The sequence below is a fragment of the Perna viridis genome, chromosome 6, assembly GCF_037379345.1.
Source record: "Perna viridis isolate PV_CMFRI_1.1 ecotype Kerala chromosome 6, ASM3737934v1, whole genome shotgun sequence".
Lineage (NCBI taxonomy): Eukaryota > Metazoa > Mollusca > Bivalvia > Mytilida > Mytilidae > Perna > Perna viridis.
This window is the reverse complement of record NC_142450.1, coordinates 4,614,193-4,641,203: the sequence shown is the minus strand read 5'-3', so window position 1 is coordinate 4,641,203 and position 27,011 is coordinate 4,614,193. Positions and strand designations below refer to the sequence as shown.

The window sequence follows — 27,011 nt, the reverse complement described above, 5'->3', positions numbered from 1 at the left end:
ACTAGTATTTGCTCATTAAAGTGTCAATCCTCCAAATGCATGTTTTCAATGTCGAATAAATGCGAAAACAGATTTCCATTGATACATACATATATCGATCACATTATCAGCCGAAGAAGTATACAAATGCGATCACTTCTAACCTCTTTTCCATCCTTTCAGGATTCGCTGTCATAGAGCAGTTCTAAATTAAACTGTCAGAAACTGTTCTGCCAGGACATCTGACAAGCTCTGTCATAATTTGTCATGGGTTCTAAGTCAGGAACTGTTCTAAGTAGAACAGATACGTTGATTAGAAGAGTTCCTAACAGATTCTGACAGTCATTAGCTCGAGAATACTTCTCTGTCTAAATTACATAGAGTACATGTACGTGATTACGAAAAAAAGGCGTAGCACCCGTATCCCGATTCGTACCACGGGAACGAAGCTTTGCTATGTTTAAACTTGATTTTTTTTTCAATATTACCCGACTTTTATGTATGCCATGCAGTACCAACAAAAAGTTATTGCCTGCCGTACTTGCTACGTCACTGACTTTATAGGATTTGGACTGAATTCTTTTTGGTTGCAGATCTGGACACCGGTATGATACAGATTTCCTATATATATTGACATTTTTTAACATTTCATACAGAAATTTTAGACCTTTATGGAACTTTAAAGTGTTCACACTCAAACAATTTGAAAGAATGGGACATTTTGAAGAATTTCGACCGAAATATATTAGTCACAGTCATCCACATGGTAGTTATATTGCAAAAAAATAGCATTTAAGTCAAAAATTTTAGGCTCTCATAGAAATCAAAAGTGCTCGCACTCTTACATTTTGCAAGAATATAACATTTTTTAAGAATTTTGACTCAACCAAATGTGTTGCAGCCACACACATAATAGTTATATTGAAAAAATTAGCATTTTATTCATTAATTTTAGACCCTCATGGAAATAAAAAGTGCTGGTACTCATACATTTTTTAAGAATATGATATTTTTAAAGAAAACAGACTCAAATTAATGTGTCAGAGCCACTATATGTTGGTTATATTGAAATAATTAACATTTTAGTCAATAATTTCATACCCTCAAGCAAATTAAAAGTTTGCGCACTCATATTTTTTGCAAAAAATGACATTTTTAAAGAATTTGACTCCAATAATAGCTATACTGAAAAATTTAGTATTTTAGTCATTATTTTTAGACCCTCATGGAAATAAAAAGTGCTCACACTCATACATTTTGCAAGAATATGACATTTTTAAAGAATTTTGACTCAAAGTATTGTGTCAGAGCCACTATATGACAGTTATATTGAAAAATTTAGCATTTTAGTCATTAATTTTAGACCCTCATAGAAACTGAGGGCACTCATAAATATGCTTGAATATGACATATTGGTAGAATTTTGACAGAAATATATGAGTCACAGTCACCCACATGATAGTTATATTGAAAAAATTAGCATTTTAGTCAATAGTTTTAGACACTCATGAAAAAATAAAACTGCCTGCACTCATACATTTTGTAGAATTTTTACTGAAATAATGGTGTCACAGTCACTAATATGAAACTAACATTTTTAGTTTCTACATTTTCTATATATGAGTCTTTGTAGGAAAATTGGAAGTGTTATCACTCATATTCGTCGCTAAAAGTGGCATTTTGAAGAATTATGACCGAAATATTTAGGTATCAGTCACCCATTTTTTAGAATGATTTGTGACCGTTATGTTATTAAAAGTAGCTTTCACTCAAAAAGTACTTTGTCAATCTTGAACTTCGTGAGAATTACCTAACATCTGAAGTTGTCTGTTACGACTTTTACACTTAGAACAGAAACATAGACCTTTAATTTAATAATTAAATAATTTGATTTAATTGATATCACAGGTGTATGACAGAATGCAAAAAAATAAATATACATGTAAATATTGATAATTTTTGAACGATGAGTGACTGGACCGTGATCGATGAAAACTGGAACATGATTGTGGAATGATGATCGCGACGAGCTCTAGATCTCTATATATTATTGGAAATTCAATGTAAATTTTGAAATCAAGATTTGTTTCCTAATCGGGTTAGCTAATTTACATTAGTCACACAGCTTCATTTATTAATCGCGGACTTCCTGTTCTAAGAGTAATCAAGGGAATCAAAGTTATAGCGGTAATCAAAATAATGTAATCCAGGGACAAAGACCAGACATGGAAAAGAGACATACACAACAAAGAACACAAAGTAACTAAAATCATACATACAAAGTAACAAAAGTAAATGAGCAACTCAACGTTAAATTACGTCACATAGGATAGAATGATTTAGTGTCAGGAACTGTCCAGGGGTATGACAGTTTAGAACAGCTTTTCGTATTTTCTTTGTCACGACCCAGGACATTTTCTGTCAGAATCTGTCAGGGAATATGATAAAATGTGTCCTGACCCAGGACAGCCCCTGTCAGACCCTGTCAGGGTCTGTCAGGATTTCTGCTGTCGTAGAACAGAAATCCTGAGAGAATTTAAGAGAGATTAGAAGTGATCGCAACTGTACCGGTACGTTTGTGTAACACATAAAACTACCATATAAACTATGAAAAGATAACAGATATATGTATGCAATCAAAACACACTGCAATACTATGTTTTTATGTAAAGCTACATTTACAATGTACAGTGAGTTATACAAATCAACGTAGTTTACCAAATAAACATGTCTTCTAGAATTATATTTCATTAATGTACTTTTTTAAACTTAGTCTCCGATGTAATTTCTGTGTATGTTTCTTAGAAAGTAACCATAACTATATGTATATGAAAGTTTAAGTGCTTATAATGAATCGTATGACATTTATCTGTTACATTTAATATGTATTTAAAGACTATCTAAGAATAACGTTAAATATTGAGAAGTTTTTTTTTTGTGATGAGCAAAATAAATGTCTATAGAAAATGCTGATGTAAATTTAAACAGGTCCAATCTAATCAAATACTGCTTACTCAAAAGGTCAAGTGCACGCGAAAGATTTTCCGGATTGCAATCATTCGAAGGTCAAAGGTAAAGAAGAAATTTAAATGAAGATTCCAATCTTTTAGAACTAAAATTTAATACTGTGAAGTAGTGTATGTATCTATGTGGTCTATCTAATCAGATTCTGGTTCTAATACTGAAGTTCTAAACGGTTTAGCATGACGAGTGTTAACTGGGTCTCTTGTTATACACGAGTAAAACTCTTCTAAAATGAACCCGGAAAAATAAAAAAAAATGTTTTAACTATAACAATTCCGCAATGTTACGGTTTTGACTTTGGTTGAATGACGGTAACCCTTCACATAAACCTTTTAGCCTTTTGCTCCTTTCTAAAGTTCCTTTGTATCAGTTAAAATGTATTTTGAATTGAAATGAACACCTCTCTAAACCGTATCCATTTTTAAGCATAAAATTTCGATTTGGACAAGTTTCTATTTATACATGTACATGTATGTCCCTATAATTCCTAGTCTATTATGAGGGATTACATGTCCGTACTCTGGATTACATGTCCGTACTCTGGATAGCATGGCACATAAACCTTTAGTTAGGAATGGCTTTCTCCTGGCATTTGTCAATTATACAGACCAATCTAGCGTAAAGATAAGATATAACCTGACCGTTAACCGCAGTTGAAAATCCCATGACATTGCAGATTCATTCAAGAGAAATACTTTTTCCATTTGTTACTATATTGAACTTAAGAACGAATAATCAGTGGGATCTCTTGGGGAATCATGATGTTCTATACCTATTGGTGGAAGTAATCTCAATTCTTATCACGCATTAAACCATTTATTTAAATTGTGTCTGTAATAAAGTGATGCGACACAATTATAGTGAATATATACAGAGAATCAAGGGTTTTCCAACAAGGATCACAGTAATGGTCAAAATAAGGATCATGATACTATTAAGATCTTTGACAATGACTCTTATACTAGTCCACTAAAGGAGCATACAATGTATATGCAAGAACAATAGTAAGAACTCATTAATCAAAACTCGTCCTCTATATATATGTGTGATTTTTTTTATTTTCTTTTTTTTTTTGGGGGGGGGGATACTCCAAACTTGGCTTATTTGATAATTTCGACATACTTTGTTGATTCTCTCTTTAACCGATGTTTTAAGTGTCTTATGCGTGGAAATTCAAAACAAAATCCTTTGTAAGAAAAGGCAGTGGATGAAAAAATGGTCAGTAAAAGCAGCAATTCTATCAAGTAACACCGTATATTACATGTACACCAAATTTGGTATATTGAATTCCGTTTGGTAAAAGGAATTGAAACTATAAACGAGTAATACCGTAGAGTCTAACTGCATTTAATATTTAAGAAATAAAAATAAATATTCCTGTTGATGGATTGATAGTTTCAAAACACAAAATGTTATATTCAATGCACTGGTTGAACATGATCAATATTAGAGCTGAAAAGTGTCATCGCAGATGTTGTCAATGAGTTACAGCAGGTACATTTTACGTTACTTTGACATCTGCCTGAATCACTGCAGACAGTTTACATAGAATTACATAAACGAAAAGTTTTGAGTTGCATATTAGAACAAAAATAGTAAAACAGCACCTATAAATTGTCTCCTATCTGACGTGATCTTGTCACACAACCTTATTGCACTCATATGGATGTCAAATAACAGTAAAACAAATGCCTTAACGCAACCCATTTTTAGAGGAGTCCGAGTTGGTCATTTACTTTTGTTACTGTGTATGTATTATTTTCGTTATTTTATGTTCTTTGTTGTGTTTGCGTGTTTTCCATGTCGGGTCTTTCTTCCATTCTTTTGCTTTCCGCTAGAGTCTTGGTTCCCTAGATTACGCTGAATCAATTGAAAACCTGTCTAAACCAGATTCCATCTGAACTTCCTACATGTATATTTCTGTTTTCAGTACGTTTCAAATCTGTATAATCCAAACGTCTTCCTAAACCAAGGAATTCCTTTAGTCCAAGGCTTCATTTAAAAAACAATTACTGCAATACATACAACATGTACATGTACATGTGCACCCATGTCACATGTACATATACGAAATGTTTTGCAAGTTGAGTTACGATTTGTACGTTATTTTTCGTGTATCACATTGCACGTGTACAATATAAAACATAACGGCGGATCCATGGGCTGGGTGGCCTGGGTTAGAAACCCATTTACAGCTACGTTTTGCGAATACGAGTAAATGATTGCAAGGAACCTTTCCCGCTCCTTTTTTTTTAAATCTCGGGACCCACTGATAGAATGTACTAAGTTTCTAACTTCTACACGTATTCCTAATAAATACATGTATTTTGCTTAGTTAAGTACTGATGCGTGCTCAACCTCCGATAAACTCTAATTGCTTGTTAAGGGGACGGCCATTAGATTCTAACTTGGGCCTGGCAATTTTTTTCAGGACAGAATTTTTTTTCACAGCTTGATGCAAGTTGGATTACCTATGTTCATCCTAACATTGGTTAGATTATTTATTTTCTATACTTATAAAAGAGTCTATTTTTATAAGAGTCTATTTTTTTTCTATTAAAATTTAAATGTGCGTAGCCGAGTTACAAAAAAAAATGTGCAGTTTGGGTTCTATATCAAAGCATATGTTACTTTATATGTTTATTATTTTAAAAGACATTCTTAATTGAAGTCCATTCTCTATAATACAAGGCATAGTCTCCACTACATGTTTATCCGACAGATGACATTCCTGGACCTGAAATATCCCCCAAAATTTAGTGGGAAATGTTGCGAGGAACTATTTAGGATACAGATTCGCATATCTACAAAAATGTATATATACATGTACACGTATCAATGAAATAAATAATTGCAATATTCAACTACACATTACCCCAGTAAAGTCCATAATGTACAAAAAACATGTATTCAGTATTGCCACTGGAGAGTATTAGGGTGTTGTATAAAATTTGTGGAGTATGTAACCATGTATACTTTCTGGTATGATGAGACCAATTTATTTATTTCCCACATAATCACAGACAGGTTGTTTCTTTTCAAAATCTGCCACCCCCTAAGAATCTAATGGTCGCCCCCTTACACGTACGTTACTGCATGAATCAAGTAATGAAATAGTATATAAAAATTATGTGCAATTTCAACTTTATATCAACAAATCTGAAAATCATCAAAACTTAAAGTCACGTGCGTCATTCAGCTTCAGAATCTTTGTTTTGATTTTAAACTTTATGAATTTTATGCTGAAGATGAAAGTTGAACATATTTAGACGTTTATTTAAAGGTTATATGCATATATAGTTAGGTCATTTCATAGGCTCCATAGAAGTATATATTCTCAGTTTTGTTTAAATCACAAGATGCTTTCAACAAAAATCTTCACCAACAAACAGCTAAACCGATAAGCATATAAGATAGTGCAATCTCGATGCATAGCAGACATTGTACATGTACAGTACTAAGATTACTAGTTTATATGACAGTCTATGAATCATAACAACTCATAAAAATAGCATGTTACATATAGCTATTATACTCTAGGTTAACACCACTGTCTGCATAATACTTTGAGTGACTCGTACAACATAATTATTATAATTATTATTTTTTTTTTTTTTTTTGGGGGGGGAGGCATGGTTGAGTTCGTGTCACGTAAAGTCATGTACAGTAGTATCTCGTTTTTAATGTGGTTGTCAGAGTCAGTGGCGGCACACATGTAGCACAGATGTATGAAGTATCCATGGTTTGAGGGCATAAACAACTTTGACATTTTATGATAAATTACATTGTAATTTGCGAAATGGTATATATTTTTGTTTTGCATGTTTATCAATAACAAATTACCCAGACAGCATGCTTAAGTTGGGCCAATGTTGTAACTGCAAAGAGGTCCAACATAAGCCCAACTCACGGAGAAAAACGAAAGCCAACATAACGCCAATATCTCCAAATATAGACAAAGAAAATAACTTGTTTCATAGGGAGTTCAGCTGTTTATCAAACAAATCGACCAAGGACGATTTTTGGGAAGAATTTTAACTGCATGAAGATTACATCTAGACAGCAGAATTTGTTGTTAGAACCAAAATACATGTACCTCTTTTTTGTGCCGAAATTGAGTCAGTATGGGTAAATATGTACCCATGGCTGAAATAAAAACATTATAAGTGCATGGCCGACCCTGAAATTAAAGGGATTGGGCTAGAATACACGGAGACAAATATTTTTTTCTCTTGAAAAATGTGAAACAATATGGATAACAGTCACTTTTGTTTCTGGTATTAATACACACCATTACAACGAACTGATACTGCTTTATGAGTATTTTTAACTGTGTTAACAAAACTTATTTGCAGTCTTTTTTTCTAACTATTTTCAATTAAAAATACTTTTCACAAATCATTTCTTCCAGAGAATCATGGAATGCGTTGGTACGTTGAGTTACAGATTGGCCATCACTTGTTGAACGCAGTACCTTTTTATAGTATTTAAACATTTAAAATTCTAAAAAAAAAACGATAAATTAGTCATTGTTAAGCATTTGTTTGTCAAATAGAAATAGTTTAGGCAATAATACATCGAGTAAATTGTTCGTGCACCCGAAGAGGCTCTTGTCCGAATATGAAGAATAATGTACAGCAATTATGTTTTTAAAAAAAAAAAAAATTTGCCTAACCATACACGCACTGCTCATTAACACTACATGGCTCACCGATATCTTATCAAAGTCAACTAAATGTCAACGAACTACCAATAAGCGAACATTAACCAAACGGAGGCATTCTCTCTGTGATTTTACTACGGGAACTTATAAAGCGACAACATGTTACTGAAATGAAACTTCAACTACAATTAATTTTAAAGTCCTTTACATTCAGTAAAAATGGTGGCTTAAAAATTGTTTTTATATATTCTTTCTTTCGTTTTTCAGCTTACCCGGCCTAAGGCCATATGAGCTATTGTCATCACTTAGCCTACGTCATCGTCGTCAACTTTTCATTGAAAATCCTTTTCACTGAAGCCATTCAGTGAATTACTCCTGAACTTGGTCAAAAGCATCCTTAAGATACAATGTATCTTTTTTAAAAATGGTATCGACTTTATTGAATGAATGTCAAGCATGGGCCACTGTTACTAGTGTGCAGACCACATGAGTCAAGTCAACAATTTCTACACATACATGTACATGTACATGTATATAAAAATGTATGAGATGTCGGAAAATAAATGTGACACTCTTTCGGCTTGGAGAGCTCTAAGAAAGAAAGAGTCAAAGTTGTTGGACGACACCTCGTTAAAATCATTAACCTTGAAAGGTGAAAACTGACAATTTTTGCAGTTTTAATTGGACCAAAGTTTTCGAACGACGCCTTGTAAGATTATTGTATCTAAAAGGCTAAAAATGAAGTTAAATAACCAGAAAAGAAAAAGTGTTTTCGGAACCACGGTGACCGTATTGCTGAACAAATTTCTATTTTATCTTGAGAACTCTTAGAACTGTACTTTTATTAAACTATTGTATAAGTTTATTCATTTTTAATCAACTTCTAATTTCATCTTTCATTAACAACGAAGTATCATCCCGTAAATCATAGGAAAAAAATTCATGTTTTACGGATGTAAAAACATAAAGAAACATCAATGATATGTGCTAAAAATAGACATAATACGCGTACTTTGTAAAATAGTGTGCGCTCAAATGGGATTTTTATGAGGGAAAAAACTTATAACAACTTAACCTAATATGCCCTTAGTGCTTCGCTGCAATAATACGGTAGTTTAAATATAGGAATTCTGATGCATTAAAGCTTACGTATCAATTTAAAATAGTCATTTTTATACCTATTCTTTCAGATGATATGGCAACTTCTGCACATGTATGTGATGCTTGTACAAGTCAACAAAAGACGAACCCAGCCGAGTCTGGCGTTTAAAATGTGACGAATCGATATGTAAGGTCTGCAGCAACTACCATGCTGCATCCAGATTGTCTAAACATCACGACACTATAACTGTTGACTAATATAGAAGCCTACCAGACTTAATCCTAAAAATCAGAAATTTCTGTACAAAGAATAATGAAAAGTATCAGGTTTATTGTCGTGAACATTCGTCCTCGTGCTGCAGATCGTGCACATTGGATGACCACAAAGAGTGTACAAACGTTCAACGCTAAATAGTCTACCGCCTTTTTTGAAATCGAACAGATCTTGTGCGAAACGTCAGATAATATTGTAAAGATCCAGGACGACAGAAAAAAATATCAAATCTCTCGAAAATCAAAAGAATCAAATTGAGAAAGATAATGTCGCCCTCCGAAGGAAAATAAATGAACATCTGGATAAAATACAAGCGAAGATAATGCAAGATCTGTGTGAAAATGAAAAAAAGAGAACGTGCTAATATCGATTCGGTTTTAAGTTCGCTGTCCGAACAAAAAAAAAATTAAATAGAGTGGTTGCAGAGGAATATAACAGATATAAAGAAGCATGCCACAGACCTGCAGGCCTTTATTGCAATGAGCGAACTGGAGACGTGCAGTAACGAAGAGTTGACAAAACAAAACAAAATAATGAAAAACTATGTGCTTGTTAAAGAGTAAAAGAGAAAAATATTAAAAGAGGGGACAAAGAGAATTATCATAAAAGTAATTATAGAAAATAAACCATTTTAAGTGATACAGACTAAACAAAAAATAGACACATACAAAACAAAGAACATGGAATAACCAAAACGTATACTGAAACAAAAGTGACTAAAGAACCCGAACTTCACTCTAAACTGTGAGCCATCACCAGGCGCACTGATAGGGTAGGCGTCACTTGCTTTTTTAAAAACACCTAATAAATCACCTATAAAATATTACATCCGAGGTAGACCAATTGAGAAATGAAAACTATGATAGGTGAACATATCGATTTGCACGGTGCAGCATAGGAACGACAATAAAACTTTTGTTTATAAAGTATTCATACGTAGACGCGACACCTTAACCAAATAAGGAGGGAAAATGCATACTTCATCTCAAATGCAATTTGTAGGAAATATTGAAGTTATACGCAGTTATTTATATTTTCACTCTAGGAAAGAATAATCAAGGGAACCAAGGTTAAAGCGATAATCAAAAGAATGTAATCCTTGAACAAAGACCAGACATGGAAAACAAACATTCACAACAAAGAACAAGTTGAAAACTACGACAAATAAGCACGAGGCCAGTCTGTCATACATATCGCTACAATAGTCGATGTCAGTTTGATCACGTTACTGACTTAGCCACTGTTTTCTAAGACGTTTTAGTGGAATCCGAGTTGTCTCTTTTCCTATTCATTATGTGTTCACATAAAAATGATTAGTTTCTATCAAAACTGACTGACCTTAATATCGGATCACAAATACTACCGATTGCACATTGATATTTCATTTCATATTTCCTTTTCAGTTCAATCTCTGACATCTAAGCTCAATTAAGGAAGTTTGCAGCTCTGTTTAAGAATAACAAATATTTAAAAGGGCTGTGAAATATTCTATTTTTTTTCATGCTGGAGTAATATGAGAAGAAACAAATGTAGGGTCAGTGAGCTCGTTTTTGAGATAACGGCATTTTACAATTTAGAGGGTATGGGATTTCTCTTGATTTTTCCTTTTGTCTAAGTAGGTGTAATCCAAAACCAAGAAGAAATAACAAGTATTTTATGAAAAATTCTCATATAATAATTTAAGGCCTGTTTGATGAGACTTTGAAAAGAAAAGTAAGGGTCAATGGGCAAAAAATATTTATGAATTGGATAAAAATAAATGAGTCGGAACTTTTGACAAAAATGGCTCAACTTGAGCAGTGAACATCCAGAAATGATATTCAATTTACTAAGACAAAGGAAAACGTAATTTATGTACAAACTTTAAACATGTACAACAGAAGAATAAAAAAAAAACAACAAAACAAAACAAATGAGCACCATGTACAGTAGCAAAGTCAAGGTTCCATTGGTTCTAAATTTATGACTCCATTACTTGAATAATTGTCTTTATAATTATAGGAGATGTGGTGTGTTTGTTATTGAGACTGTCATTCACAAAAAAGCCAAGCAACGAACAATTAAGCATTTACAGGTATCCACACGGTCATAATGATAAGCATAACCAGTATAATAAAGCAGGTTGTAAAAGTCCCTAAAATAAATGAAATGAAACAATTCAGAAAAGACGAAAATTGACCTAATCTACAGAAAAAAAACGAAAAAGGTACTTCTATTAGAAAAAAAGCTAATTGATAACAATAAAAAGGGTAAACGTTTGAAGAACAAACATCACGATAGTCTTAAGTATCACAGTTTTGTCATCTTTAGAACTATTATGAGTAAAAGGTATGCAGGCAAAATGGAAATGTCAAATACCAACTTGGGGCGGAAGCATGATAAATTATTAAAAATATATTTTTTCTTAACAATCATCTTTAAACAAACAACATGGATCAAGGTTACAATGATTCTAAAAAATGCATGTACAAGACATCTCATGCAATCATACCATTTCGTATTTAGAAATTTGTTTACATCAGAGGAAAATAAATTGGGGGAATTATCAATCTTTCCATTGATTATATTACCATTTGATCCTAAACTTTTATGGTACTGGGACTTTCAATAAAACAAATTACAAAATATTCTATATAGAAACATGAATCATGTAGTATAATGGCTTGTAATGGGGTTGATCTATTTTGGATTTGGAAAGAGTAAATTGCCCACTCGAAAATGAAAGGAAACGTGTTTTCTATATTTATTTATTTGCTATTTTCTTGATATTGGTCAAATATAAATCAAAACGAGAGAACCATGGGAATGGAATATACTCTACACTTTGACGTACTCCCAGTTGGAGTAGGGAAACGCTCTCGGACCACGTGAGGTTTGGGAGTAGGCCAGAGCGTTAACAGCAGCCCAGCCGCTAGTAGGACATATTCTGACCGAGTTCTGCAGTCAAATATCCCAAAGTCTAGGCTCCTCCACCAAAATTAGTTGGTTATACTAAACACGAACATCGACCGTGAGAGGCATTGGTATTCAAGGTTGTTATCTTCACTATGGGAATGTATAGTCTATGATAAATATTGAATATCTATTATAAACATGTTCTATCTATTATAAACTTGTTCTATCTGTAATAATCACTACAACTAAAGGCGGTCAAATGATTATATTTGTATAACTTGTCTTACAGTTTGGCAACAATATGTTCATGACACCTTTTCGACCAGATTGCTTTTATTTGTTTGTTTGGTTGGTTATTTTTGCAGCTCGGTGATGTAATGGAAGTCATTCATTTCAGGGTACGCTTACGACGTCATATGATGATGGAAGCAAACTGTTAAGTGTAAAATTAACATCAACCAATGTTAAAAAGTTGACCCATTTAAGGAAGGTTAAAAACTAGTACTACAATAATTAAGTCCATTCAGATTTTACATTCTCCTACTCAAGAGAGTATGCATTATGTTAAACACTTTTACATGATACTTCAATAATCATCTTCTTTCATGCATCTACATATGTTGCTTACCCTTTCTATAAAATGTCATTATGATATATTGTGAAGTTAGGTATGTGTTGCATGTAGATTTCAACGTGCAGAACTCAGAATGTGAATTATCTCTTTATGTAGATACAAGGGAATTATTATACAGGTTCATGCAAATCTTGATATAGTTTTTAATATTTCGATAAACTTACCACCATAATCAATCGTTCATATAAGGAGAAATAGAATTAAAAAAACAAAGATCCGTAACTTATAGATTTGTTATCTTGGTTAAATTTTTAAAGAACATCTTGCAGACATCGGGCAATATTTAGTTTTTTCATACACATCTTGGAAGTCAAACTTGTAGAATGAAAGTACAGGTAGCTGTTCATTTTCGCATATATGAATACAACGAAGTCCATCAATCAAACCAATTAAAAAGTAATCAAGGGAACCAAGGTTATAGCGGTAATCAAAAGAATGTAATCCAGGGACAAAGACCAGACAGAGAAAACAGACATACACAACAAAGAACATAAAGTAACTAAAATCGTACATATAAAGTAACAAAAGCAAATGAACAACTCGCAAAAAAGTTTTTTTTAATATTTGTAAAAGTTATGATCCTGTATACAAATAATAAAATGGGTAATTTGCCATTTATTTGAAGATTTAAATCTTTCATGACTCCAGCCTAGGTATGTTCAATAAACTATATAAACAAATCTCATGATGTACGTTATTGGATATTTTTCACTGCTATATTGAAACATTTTGCAAGATTGGAGGAATCGTTTACCCTACCGGTGCACATAACCCTTGCTCCCGGTTGTTAAGTCCGAGGTCATCTTCTTTGTTTTCTCTGTAAGTGCTACTTTGATTTTCCGTGTTAATTATTGTGTGTGCCTGTTTTCCATGTCTGGCCTTTATCGTTCCTTGGATAAATTTCTTATGATTTCTTCTCGAATCCTGGTTCCCTTGATTACTCTTATTCTTTATATAGTTGATAAAAACTTAGGCTTGCTATTGAATATGTTCTTTAAACAAGTCTTTGGGCATTTTAAGGGTTTCTGTGAAAAACATTTTGTGTTAAAGGTATGCATAAATGACTGTTTGCCTCTATATGCATGATTTTTAGGAAGAATGTTACTTACATGTACATATATGTACTTGTAATCAAACTGCAAATCCACGATCATATTCACAGCAAGTTTGCTTTGTTCCGGATGAACACAAACACATCATTGTTGGGCCTGTAATCAACTGTCTCGTGTGTCTTATTACGTCAGATATTTATTTGCATAAACAAGGCCACATCCATCGCAGGATATGCAGATTAGTTGTAGACTACCGGTTAAGGCAGACAATATCAATTTCAATACTAAGCAAACCAAAAATACGTTACTAAATGTGTTGAACAGAGCGTCGGATATCCCCGTTCCCCATTAAAGAATCCTCATCCTCCATAGAATCCCATTGCGTATATTTTATCGAATATTTTCATTATCAGATTAAAGTTTATATTTTCAAGTTCTTCAACATTTAAGATTTTAACTAAATCTAATACATATTTTTATATCAATAAATTATTTAAAAATAATTTCCCCACCCTACACATTAAAAATCCCCCATACACCATCCCATTCAACATCCTCCCATTCCCCTATTTACCATAGAATGGGCAGCTATCCCCAAACAAGTACTGTGCTATACTAATTTGTATAAGGTGGGGTGGAGTTAAATCCAGAGTGTTGGAGATTTTTTGGAATAATAAATATACTTTCTGCGCAGAAGATTGCAAGTAAATATAATTTATTTTACTCGATAATGTTACCATAACACATGTAATCAAATGACGATGATTTTTCTGTTTTCTGTCATCAATTCATATAATCATGTAAAGTGTTAATAGGTTTGTTCATAAAACATTGTAGACCCTCATCTAAATAAAAACATTACACCGCGATTTATTATGTAAACATATTTGAACAAGCCTACCATTTTAATTGCATAAAATTCTACATTTATTCCGATCTCTGTGGAGTTTCGAGTATTTACAGTTGAGCTTGAATCTTGTTGATTAAAATCAAAGTTGTGATACATTGCCTTTTATTTGTTTTCCTCCATGACCCCCGACAATTACTTCATTGAGAGAGAAGATGACAATTGTGTTTTGAAGCATGCTTAATGAAAACAATGGTTCATCCAAACTCAGCGGGTGTTTCTAGAAAAGTAGAGGACGCTTACACTACCGGTGCACCTGGTCCATGCTCCCAGTTTTTAGTGGTCCAAGTTGCTCATTTGCTTTTGTCACTTAAGTTATTATAAAATAAAGTCCTAGCTTATGTTCATTTTTTCCCATGAATAGGTACATGTAAGATGAAATAAATCGCGGTATGTGCATTTTTTTATTTATCACGCAATAAAAATCTAATGTATTATTCAAGGAAATGCAGATAAAGCAGTGCCATGAAATAGATACAGGTAGAAAAGTAAATCAATCTTTGTTCATTTGATCAGATAAAGCATCGTATCAGTAGGTTTGTTTAATAACTATTTACAAAGGTCTGCATACACATTTCAAAAATCATATATCAAAATATGCTTATACCTCTTTTGTAGATTTGAATTGAATATACATTTTCAAGTTTTATTAAGATCTCTGTGGATTTTCCAATATCGAGTATTTACAGTTGAGGTGGATCTATGTTGACATTTCCACTTGATTACAATCAAAGCTGTGATACATTGCTTTATAAGATTTGTTTTGTCCATGACTCCTCATAAGTTTATCATTGAATGAGAGGAAATGACAATTGTTAACCTACATACAATATTAAGTAAAATGTAAACAATGGTAACATGATCCTTAAAACCAGCACTTTAAAATAAAATTGTTCCAGACTACAATTGCTATTTGTTTTAGATGGGAAACAACTAAATGTACAAAAGGTTTCAGTCTTGTTTTTACAAAGTTGAATATGGTATGGAACCTCTACCTTACATCCACAACGAAAACTATGTATAAACCTTACCCTGTCAATATGAAAACATATAAAATAAAATTAACTGTCGGTTTTTAGAAATTTATGCGGTAAACACAGAATTGGGATTCTTTTGAACAAAACAGGCTTCATACAGAACTAAACGCAATAAAACAAAACAGTCTCAAACTTCAATTTATCAGAATTGCTGCTATGAGCGTAACAACAACATAAAATGTTCTACTAGAGCATGCAAAGGCAATAAAATTCTCTGCTGGAAAGATATTTCCCTAAAATTTGATATAAATACATCTTCTTTACGTTGTAAGATCTCTATAAGTGGCGTGTAACCTTAACAATATTACATAATTAAATGCAACACGTGCAAGTCGCTTTGGCTCAACGCAGTAATCGAACTAAAATTGTAGATGCAATAAACTCAAATAGTTATATAGGTCAAGTGTCTCAACTTCCTTGTCTTCCAACCATTTAATCATTAAATATGAAATTATAAAACACATTTTTAAGGATCAGGCAAACTGGGAAAAATCAGAAACATGTATGTCAAAACTTCACCGATCTTCCATTACGACTACATTTAAGAATACTTTTTCTATATGAAATGACCACTATTTGATCTCTACATCACTGGATTTGTTAAGAATTTTTTTTCAAACGAATGTTAGAAAAATGAGATTTTTGACAGAGTTATTTGCCCTTGAAATGTTCATTTAGGTGCATTTCAATGAAATTAAGTCTCAGTTTTCCAAAGTGATATGGAAAATTTTGTAATTTATCCTTTATTTTGTTGGTGCAAATAGTCAAAATACATTTTCAGAATGGTGGTTTTTTATACCATATTTCACCAACTGCCTGATTCTTACAGAGACTGACACTTAATCAGTCAACCAACCAAGTTCATCAAAATACAGAAATAAAGTATAATTGTTGAGATGAAGTGAAGTTACCAAATTCCAACATTACAACTCTTATTTATGAAAATAACTTAAATGCAAAAGTATTATGAAATAAAACATTGACTTAGATGATTAAAAAACGAAACTCGCAAGCGGATAAATAGCCTAGACAAAGCAATTTTGGCATAAAATGTATTATATTTATTGATAATTTCGCACATATTGTCCAAATGGTGTCTGCATGATATTTTCCCAGACAGTTGAAATGACATTTGATATTCACTGGATGACCAAAATGAATTTTATTTATCGTACAAATGAGCAATTCAAACATCAAATAATTCCATTTAGTTTGAGGAAATTGACATCGCGACCTACAAGTTTACAAATGTTCCCATAGAATTATAAACTTAAAATTGTCAATTTGTTTCATTCAAGGCGCTTCTAGATTTCTTTTTGTACAATATGCATATTGAAATACAAACAAACTTTACATTCTTTAAAAGCTGATGGAATATTAATGTAGTTAACTTTGATGCTGGTTTATTCAGTCCATTGATCAATGTGATTTTTTTTTCGTGTATAGATTCATTTACTAATTCTTCCTACAGACTTCAATACAAATCTCATTCATTTAAGAATATATTTAACCTTTTATTACGCACAGATTGAGATGTATCGTTTTAATCCCTGTATTGATATCATGAATCATGATCTTCTTTTCTCTCAAGTTCTCGATGATTATCCTTATTAATCTTTCCATTGAAATTACGTGAAACCGTATTATCGGATTTTTTTTTTTTTTTTTTTTTTTGCAGCGATCTAACTTTCGAGTTTTTTCTGCGGTTACCAAGAAATCGAAATAGCTTAAATCATGAACTATAATTTTAATCTATCATTTATTTAACTATCTCGATTTTTACCACGAGTTAACTATGAGCCGCAACAAATTAATATACACATCATATACACAATCCACAAATATAACCAGTCAATTGGTACACTAAAGCTGAAGTGTAACTATTTGTAAGAATCAAGCAAATTGGGAATGATCAGAATCATGCATGTCAACACCCCACAGATCTGACATGTAATATCACTCACGGATGTTTTCTCTATCAGAAAAGACAATTATTTGATATCTCCATCACTGGCTTTATTATTAAATCATTACTCAATGCACCACCATGATACGGAAAATATTGTATATTATTTGGTTTTGATGGTGCAAATAGTCAAATTACTCTATCAAAATGATGGTTTTTTTTCATACCATGGGTTTTACCAACCGCCTGCTTCATACAGAGACTGATACTTAATCTTTGTACTTTGATATTGTTAAGGAAATAATAATTTTTCATTTAATCTCAGGAATACAATGCTACTTTCAGGGAAATCATATTGTAATATTCCGATTTACAAATTGCTTTGTTACATAAGTACGATTCTATGTAAGAATCAGACAATGTGTGGCACATTTTTTTCTCAATTTGCCATTTTTTATTCAAATATATTCAATATATCTAGGAAACAACCAGAAAGGCTATTTATTTTTTCCCTGAAGCATCTGTCATGTCGAAGTTTTTTTGATTGCTTATATAGGGAAAAAGTGTAGGAAAATTGTCCCGCCATTTTTCTTAGTGCATTTCAACAAAATTAGACCTATCAATATATGATTATTTCTTGTGAGGTATAAATACTTGGACAATGCCATAAATTATCTGCAAATTTGTGCTACACCTTATGCACATTTTGCCCGATTTTAGACCGAGAAGTACTTAAAAGAACTATCACAGCTATTGATAATGAAATCATTGTTATACAAGTACATCACATAAAAAATGCTATGAAAAATACGAGCATTAACATTGTTGTTCAAACCAAATTAACTATGAGCGAGACATAAGTCAGAAGGAAGTCAAAGAGTAATCAAGGGAACCAAGATTCTAGCGAAAATCAAACGATTGTAATCCAGTGATTGTAATACATACAAAGTAACAAAAGAAAATAAGCAACCCCACTAAAAGTACATTTCCAACAAAGTAAAAAATAACAATAAAAACAGCTAAATGAAACTATAGACTAACTATACATAATTTATATAAATGATTCACATCACAAGCTATCATGTCTATACAATATATGTAACTTTATCTTGTCCTATTTGCATGTTTATTTATATGTCATAGTCAAAACATGTTGCACAAGAGGGGGTGTAATTTAATTGCAGGGTAAACCAAAATATCTAGTTGATCTACAAATAGTAAGATTTGATGCTGATGGGGATATCTTAATCACTTGATTCGTGATGCTTACACTACCGGTGCACCTGTCCGAATTACTCATTTTCTTCCGTTACTTTGTATGTATGATTTTAGTTACTTTATGTTCTTTGCTGTGTATGTCTGTTTTCCATATCGGGTCTTTGTCCCTGGATTACATTCCTTTGATTACCGCTATAACCTTGGTTCCCTTGATTACTTTTTGACATTTAATATAAATGCTGCGATTAGGAAATAATTTCGCAGAGGGCCCTTGCTGTATCCTACCGGTGCATCTTTTGTACGTGTTAAGTATTTTTGGTTATGTATGAGTCTATTTTCATTGTCTAGTCGTTTTTGTTGAAGTATTTTGTGTTTATCGTTCGAATCTTGGTTCTCTTGATACTTTTAGCAATACAGTTCTCTCACTTAAGTTTGCGGATATATTGTATCGATGACAGACTACCATCACTGTTGGTTACGACAACAGACCTTACACATAACAGTTTTATATTACCGACTATAAAATCATCTCAAATGCATTAATTCCTGATCTATCTGTTTTTGTTTTAATTACATGAAAGGGTCAAAAATAAGTCAATGGATGTGAGGAATTGTCTACCAACTTCTTTTATTTCTTTTTTATAGTCCCCATGGTGCTAAAACCTCTTAGTAAAATTGTCAGTTTTATAGATAGTTACTATAGTCTGGTGATTAAATCAAGATAAGAATAGGTTTCTGGGTACTGAATCGTTCCAATATATTTTTAAATTGCTCTTAATGACGTAGTTTAATGTTGGTCAAAAAGGTCTATCAAACAGATATTTTGATATTACATGCTTCAAAATTATCTAGCCTACAGCAGTGGTACAACCGTGACAAAAGTTGGACTAATGTCATAGACGTATGACAGTATTTTTGTTCCGACGTCGAGGTTAAGTTATATCCAACGTTAACGACGTAGCTCCAAAATAGTCGTCATATCGTGCAACACGTACTCTGCGTCTTTTAAAAAATATGAAGGAATTAGTCCTATAGAATTGAACTAAATTACGGAACCTCAAATTTACTATCGCTCGGGATAAAATAAAACGACATAGCACGTGTTAAATCAAAGTTAATTGGAATTTCTGAGATTTCCATCAAGGTATGAATCATTATAGTGGTTTATAACTTTCGGTTAAAACTCAGTAATTCTGAAGTGAAACAATTTTAAAAATAGTATGTAAAAATGAAAAAAAAATGACAAATTATCAACCATAAGCATAACACGAAAAAAAGTCCAATCGACGTAGAAAGAACGACTCACTTTCTTTTTAATTTAGGTTGACATTCTGTGTTCATTATCTAGGCAAATACTTTCTGCTAGTAAACAAAAAAACAAAAACAAAAACAAAAAACAAAAAAATAAACGTTTACTGATTCAAATTGAAAATCCTATCATAGTTTTACCTTTTAGAAAGAAAATCACATTATGTTTTGGAAACTATGAAAAATAAGTATATTAGCGAATTTTCAAAGATGTTAAGTGGACATGGCTACTAACAACCATCTTCTTAAAACATATCATCAAATGTGAAAAGATTTTGCCATAACATCAATTACATTTAATGTTCAATAAATAAAGGTATAACAGGATAAAAGTCAGTTTGAAATGTTATTGTTTGAAACGGGGTTATTCATATGATATTTATAAGTGTTATTTTTGTTCTTTAATGTTCTTTGTTTTGCGTGTCTGTTTTACCCGTCCGGTATTTTTCCGACGCAGTCAGTATATTTTCGCTTTTTACCTTTTGACCTTAAAGACGATCTTACATGGAAACGCAAGTCACATGTTCGCAATTCTGTTTCCCGATTGGCCAAACATAATTTAGTGGCGTTCGGAAAAACTGTATCGAAAATTAAAACGGCGTGCAATGTGTTATTTCTTGAATGTAATGTAGAAAATTATAAGTAAAATGAGCAATTTTACTGCGTCGGCTATCTTTACCTTTAAAGATAGTACTTATCTTAATATCCGATATAATATTGGTTCCGTTGATTGCTCTTCCATGTCTGAAACGGGCAATACACTAAGCTGTCGCATTTGGGGAATAGGTACCGCTCTTCCTACATTAATTCCAGGACGTTCAGGTATATACGAAAATTGGGTTCATACGAGTCAATGGTTTTAAAGTTTATGTTCTAGATACTATACTGTATTGATAAACCTTATGCTTCAATGATTATGAATTGTAATCAATTGAATGTTATTGGATTTACCATTTTCGATTGTGTTATTTACCATCATTTTCTTTCCTCTTTGTTACAAGCTATCAGCAAGAATATAGTTGTTTGATTTTGTATTGATTTATGGCAAAGGTTTAAATTCATTTAATTAATGAACGGTTCCGTGCTGTCACGTTTATGGATTGTCATCCGTCTCGGTTCGCTGATGATAGATGCCCTGTATGTTTACGATGCTACTGTAAAGACTGTCGTTCTGCTTCAGCGGGCTAATGGAAATTTAATATACACAGCAGTACAAAAACATATTGAGTAATCACATGACTCACGTTTGATAGAGAATTTCTGGTTATTTACCGTGATAGAAATTGATGGAGTAGATTAGGGGCGGACCTTAAATACATACAATACTATACAAAACTTTAATTAACGTCGATATTCTAAAGCAAGAAAACATAAGCTCATACATGTAAGAGTTAGAACAAGTGCTATCTATAAAAAAAGTATATTCTATTTTACTTATGTTTCTACATTTCTTTCAAGAAAATAACACATGGCACGGAATTTCAAATTTTCAGTACAGTTTTTTTTTCGGACGCAGCTTAGTTATCAGTTTTTGGCCAATCGGGAAACAATAGGATCAGGTAACATACGTTTCCATAGAAGTGCGTCATTTAGGTCTGAGGATAAAAAGCGAAACTATTCAGAGTTTTTGGAGTTTAGAGTGTCTCGCACATTTGTCGAGACATCCAACATAGCATATCATCACCAACAAGGTCAGTTCGTAATGCGGGAATCGAGTTACTTTTCTTGCTTGCGAAGTAATCTTTATTCCTAAACTTTCACATGTAAATTCATTATATAGTAATCAGGAAACAGTGGTATGACCCGCAACAAAATGAGCCACTTGTTTTCCTCGCGCATGGCTGACGGTATCGACGTTTATTTTCAGACGATTTCGACCGTATGTAAATGAGTTAATATCGACTTACGAAATCCTCTTGGAAAATTTATAATAGACATAATTATATCATATCACAGCATTAAGTACATTTTTTGAATAATAAATGTAAAATATGTATTGGATACTATTATCATGTATATCAAAGGCACAATTTTGATAGAATAATGAAATTCATCTTGTGCAGGTATAATGAATTAAGAAATAAAACACGAAAACTTCAACAATCATATATTTTTTTGGTGATTTATTTTGATTCTAATAGGACAAATTTCTTCATAATTTTGAATAGACGTAGACTATGTGTTGTACGAAATGTTGGTCATATGTTTATCGCTTTTTTTTTACCTCTATAGAGCTTTGAAGCACGTTATATTAGAAAAGATTTTTACCGTGAATAAGCGATTTTTAGTATACGACAAAATAATCACTCGTTGTACATGTATAATCCATACAGATTCATTGGTTAAAATCATATTTATTATGTCCATAACCTCACAATGACAGTGTTTTTTATTTGACCGCTCTTTCTACATTACTTTTAGTGCAAGGTAGACTTTCTATGAATCCAGTGTGTAACGAAAAAAAGGATTATATACACTCGTCCCTACTGAGAATGTTTTACTCGTACATGTAAGAGAAAATTACTCACTGCTACGCTTCATCAGTTCATAAGACAGAGTTTCCTAACACCTAAGTAAGAAAACCCAGTACATAATGACAATAAGGATTAAGTGCATTCCCTGTGATAGATTGAGGACTAAGTGCATTCGCTGTGATAAATTGAGGACTAAAAGTAACATTCCAATCGATGAGGACTAGCACAATCGCACCTTTTTAGACCAGATTTGTTAAGACTTACACAAAAAATCGTTACCCCTTAATTTTATTCCACATGTCATTGTAAAGACTGATAGTGCTGTTATAGAATATTACCTTCTTATGTGCTACATGTACGTCACGTTTTTCTTCTAAATCAAACTTAAAATACATGTGCAATGTTTTGAAACATAGGAAAGATCATTAAGTCTACAAAAGCGAAATTTTGGTAGTGATTCATTGTCGTACTTCAAGAAATAAAGATAACTTTAATCAAGTACTTCCGTATAATTGAATAACCCATACTCAATACAATCACCCCCCTGATTGATCATGCTGTACAAGACCATTTGACAAATACAATAGATCGGATTGACATTTATCGGGTCCTGACCTGTTCATAAGGTAACATCCACCGACAATCAATTATAACATTTCATAGGATATTGTCCTACATGTGCTGTCTATAGACACACAATGGAATGAAGACAGTGTTATAGTGCTATGTTTCTATGTTATGTACTGAATAATTAGTACAGTTGGGTACGACTCCGGGATCGGAGCAGAGGTTTTTGTCTATCGGAGGGGCACTTGGGTTAGAAGTCGTATGCATATTTTGTGATGTGAAATATTGCTGTTTTAAGAGCAGTTCATACATGTAATTCCTAATAATTATTAATATCATGCAGAAGTTTACGACAACGATCACATTTTCATATGATTAGGATTCGACAGAAGCTGTCTATAAAATGCATATGACGAATATATATCTGATATTTTTCTATACAATAGTATAAATGTTTGAAGTTTCAAACGGTAAGATACTTCAAAATTTGGAAGGAAGATAAAGTCATCAAATATATATATATATATATATATATATGTATATATACACACGTCTCAGAATGTGACGACTCTATTCACTAAACTGCTCCATCGGATTAAATTGATACAGGAAAGTTAACGTAAACTTATAGAAGGGTCTGAAAAATTCCCAACGATGTTAGAACTGTCAAATTTGCGAAGCAAATTTTTGTCGTTCCCTCCGCGGGACTCGAACTCGTACCGCTGTGACATCTATGGCAACACCGCCTGCACTAAGTCCAGCGCCCTAGACCACTCGGCCAGCTAGGCTATAAAATATAGCTTTCGCGGGCCGGGTGATTCCTCCTCGTAGGATTAATCTAGGTCTGTAACTTACTACACGGTGTATGGTAGTACGGGACAGTTCATCTAGGTGTTATTATGTAGGATAGAGGATCAAATTAATGATGAATGTCACAACAAATCAATATTATACAAACGTCTCAGAATGTGACGACTCTATTCGCTACACTGCTCCATCGGATCAAATTGATACAGGGAAGATAACGTAAACTTATAGAAGGGTCTGAAATATGAAATCTGTCAATACATTTCTGACACTGTGCACAAGAATGCGAAATGCAAGACTATCTTTGTAAGTAGTAGACAATGAGGTCAAAATACGTATTTTTAATGCAAAAAAAAGTGTGTTAAAAGTTGACAAAATAACCGAATGATTTTGGCAATTTTTGACAAATCATGCAGAATCGTCAGTTATAGACATTAGTCAATACACAAACTGGCTAATTTCCCCATAGACATTGTCTATAGACGAAGTAGTCGAATGAATGGTTAGACTTAAGTGATATTGTCTCCGAGAACTATTCTCAACAATATCGATACGCCTCTTCGTCGCCTCAAGGTACCATGTAGTCATTGGTCTTGATCATTATATATTAGTCCTTTTACAAATCAGGCAAATTATCTTTTTCATAGAATTTTCAGATTTCGTGCCTGTGTCTACATGTAACGTTTTGATTAGTTTACTTGGTGTTTTGTCTTTTCTTTGTCTTTAAGTTGAAGGTTTCTGCCTTATTGTCTTTATTTTTCCTCTTCTTTTGTTTTTATCTTTGGAATTTGCGGCCATCGTGGAAACACTTGATTTCTCTTTAACCGAATGTTTCTATTTACATTTCACAAAGAACAAATGTATTGGAAAGTAATGAAAGTTCGACATTTAACAGCGATGTAATTAATGGTGTCATATTAGAGTTCCGAGTAATGTCAGTGGTTTTGATGAATATATGGCAACGTCAGGCCGCGGTAATATGGTTTAGTGCTTTCTAAAAAAAACACGATATAGTTACTTTCTGTAATTTACTACATGTATATTTGAGTAGTTCATCATATTGTAAGAATAAATTCTTGAATGTATCGTAAAGAAGTGGTTACATGTAATTAGTCTGTATTCACGACATTGTGCTTTACATGTAATTAGGGTTTTTAATTGTTGAAAATAAATTAAGGACATATACATGTACCTGATTTGTTCTCGGAATCAATGAGTTGTGAGGAAATGGATAAACGTAAACATGTTTATTAATCGAACCACCTTGATTTGTTCATTTTGGTCGATATTTGATTCTTGCATGATGTCTGGTTTAGACAACTTCCGGTTTATGGGGAGGGGACGGGGGGTTCGGTTTCGTAACTGTATTTTCCTTTTGTCATTTATACAGTTCTATTATCAGAATAACGAATAAAGAAAAGTTAGTGTCACATGTACTCCATATGACGAATCACACTGTGTACATGTAACTGATATTTAAGTAAAGCAGGGACGCAGCGACAGGTACGGCTTGGATCGTACCAATAGTTTTTGTCAAATTTAAAAAAAAAACAGGGTGTTTCAATCCGTAACTTATCAAGATAAGTTCAAATATAATTTTGTGCCTTACCAAACAAAATTTTGGAGCTACACCTCTGCAAAGCATTGCTGAGTGTATGAATGTAAATGTGCATGTTATGTAAGACGCATGTGAATTAACAATTAACTACCAAGCATTTTATATTAAGTTTGATAAGACTAGTGAATATCTGTGATAAAAGAATGAGAGTCTTGTGTCTCTAATGGGATTTGAGAAAATAAAATTTGCCTTTAGCTGAATAATTCCTTATTTGACAGACGTCAAAATCTTCGTTGCCTAAGACTTCACAAAATGGAATTAAAGGATCGATATTATGTGGACAAATTTGTTCTAAATGCAGCGATCTAATACTAATTCTCTGTGCCATTTGAATGCGGATTTCTTCTTTTCACGGATTTGTTCCTGGAACTATGTTATCATTTTTGCCTTATTAAAAAAAACATAAGAACCAGTTAAGATTTTTTGGAAAGTAAATGTTTGTACTTTAAATTTAAAAATAAATGTAGGCATCTGTGTTACATGTGAAATATATACATAATGATAATGTATATTCAACTAAAATACATGTGAGTAAACGTTGACGATAAAAAAAACAAATGTTGCCAATAGGAGGCACTGGTACATTTGTACATGTATAGCGTATAATGTTACTTTAACCTCGTGCTCCGGGGTTTGCGCCACATTTGTAGGCTTTCCTCGTCCCGTTTCGCGTTTCGACACACATAAAATAATCACGATCAAATATGCATACGTGTATAAATAAATCTCCCAACAATTTTCCCTTTTTACAAGCATGTTGATTCGATTGGTATTTACAACTCCCAATTGTTTTCAATTAATAATGCATAAACTTTGGTACGCAGGCGTTTTCTATTGAACAAATACGACTGAACGCTATAATATTGTGATGTTTATAAACACAGCCTTTATTTGCGACTATAAAAAATTAAAAGAGGGAAATATAATCTAATGGCGAGATACCGAACAACCGTCGCAGCAATTACTTAGATTTGTTTACATTTTAGATATTGTAAATCAATACTGTATTTATATCTGTCTGTATTTTCAAATTGCAAGGAAGCACCAATTATATGTCGATCAAATGAAATATACACGACACCTAACGCCGAGTAAAAACAAAGACGGTTTAACACAACAACAAAAACAGAAATTATTGTTAAAATACTCACGCACTAGAAAGACCATGACCCGGCAAATTAAAACAATTTGAAGCACTGTATTTATTATTCCTATTCTATAAATATTCAAGTTTCATTCATGCCACAGGCTATGCAAGGATGTTTCAAATGGAAAACATCCAATACGATCAGAAACGAGTTCTAATAAAATCAATAGTTAGAATGACTCATTTTATTCCGAAAGAAGCGTGGCTCTGAGATCGACATTCCACAAAGACGTAATTTCGAAAATAGTATTTTGTATTCATCATCATTTCGATCATTTCAGGTTAATTATTGATTGTTTAAGAAAGAAATGAAACCGCGTAAAAACCCAATAATGGAAATTGTATATATTTCTATCATAATCGGAATATCTTATGGAAATAGTTTAAAGTTGTGTCCTGT

General features: G+C 32.6%; 1 protein-coding gene across 1 annotated transcript in view; it reads right to left on the bottom strand.

Annotated features, from left to right (window-relative positions):
• LOC148613295 (tubby-related protein 4-like) overlaps positions 1-26,759 on the bottom strand; it is a 74,341-nt gene extending 47,582 nt beyond the window's left edge. Inside the window, exon 1 of the mRNA XM_088586614.1 lies at positions 26,616-26,759. The gene's annotated coding sequence lies outside the window, so the exon portion shown is untranslated. The remainder of the gene's footprint in view (positions 1-26,615) is intronic.
• Positions 26,760-27,011: the final 252 nt, after the last annotated feature.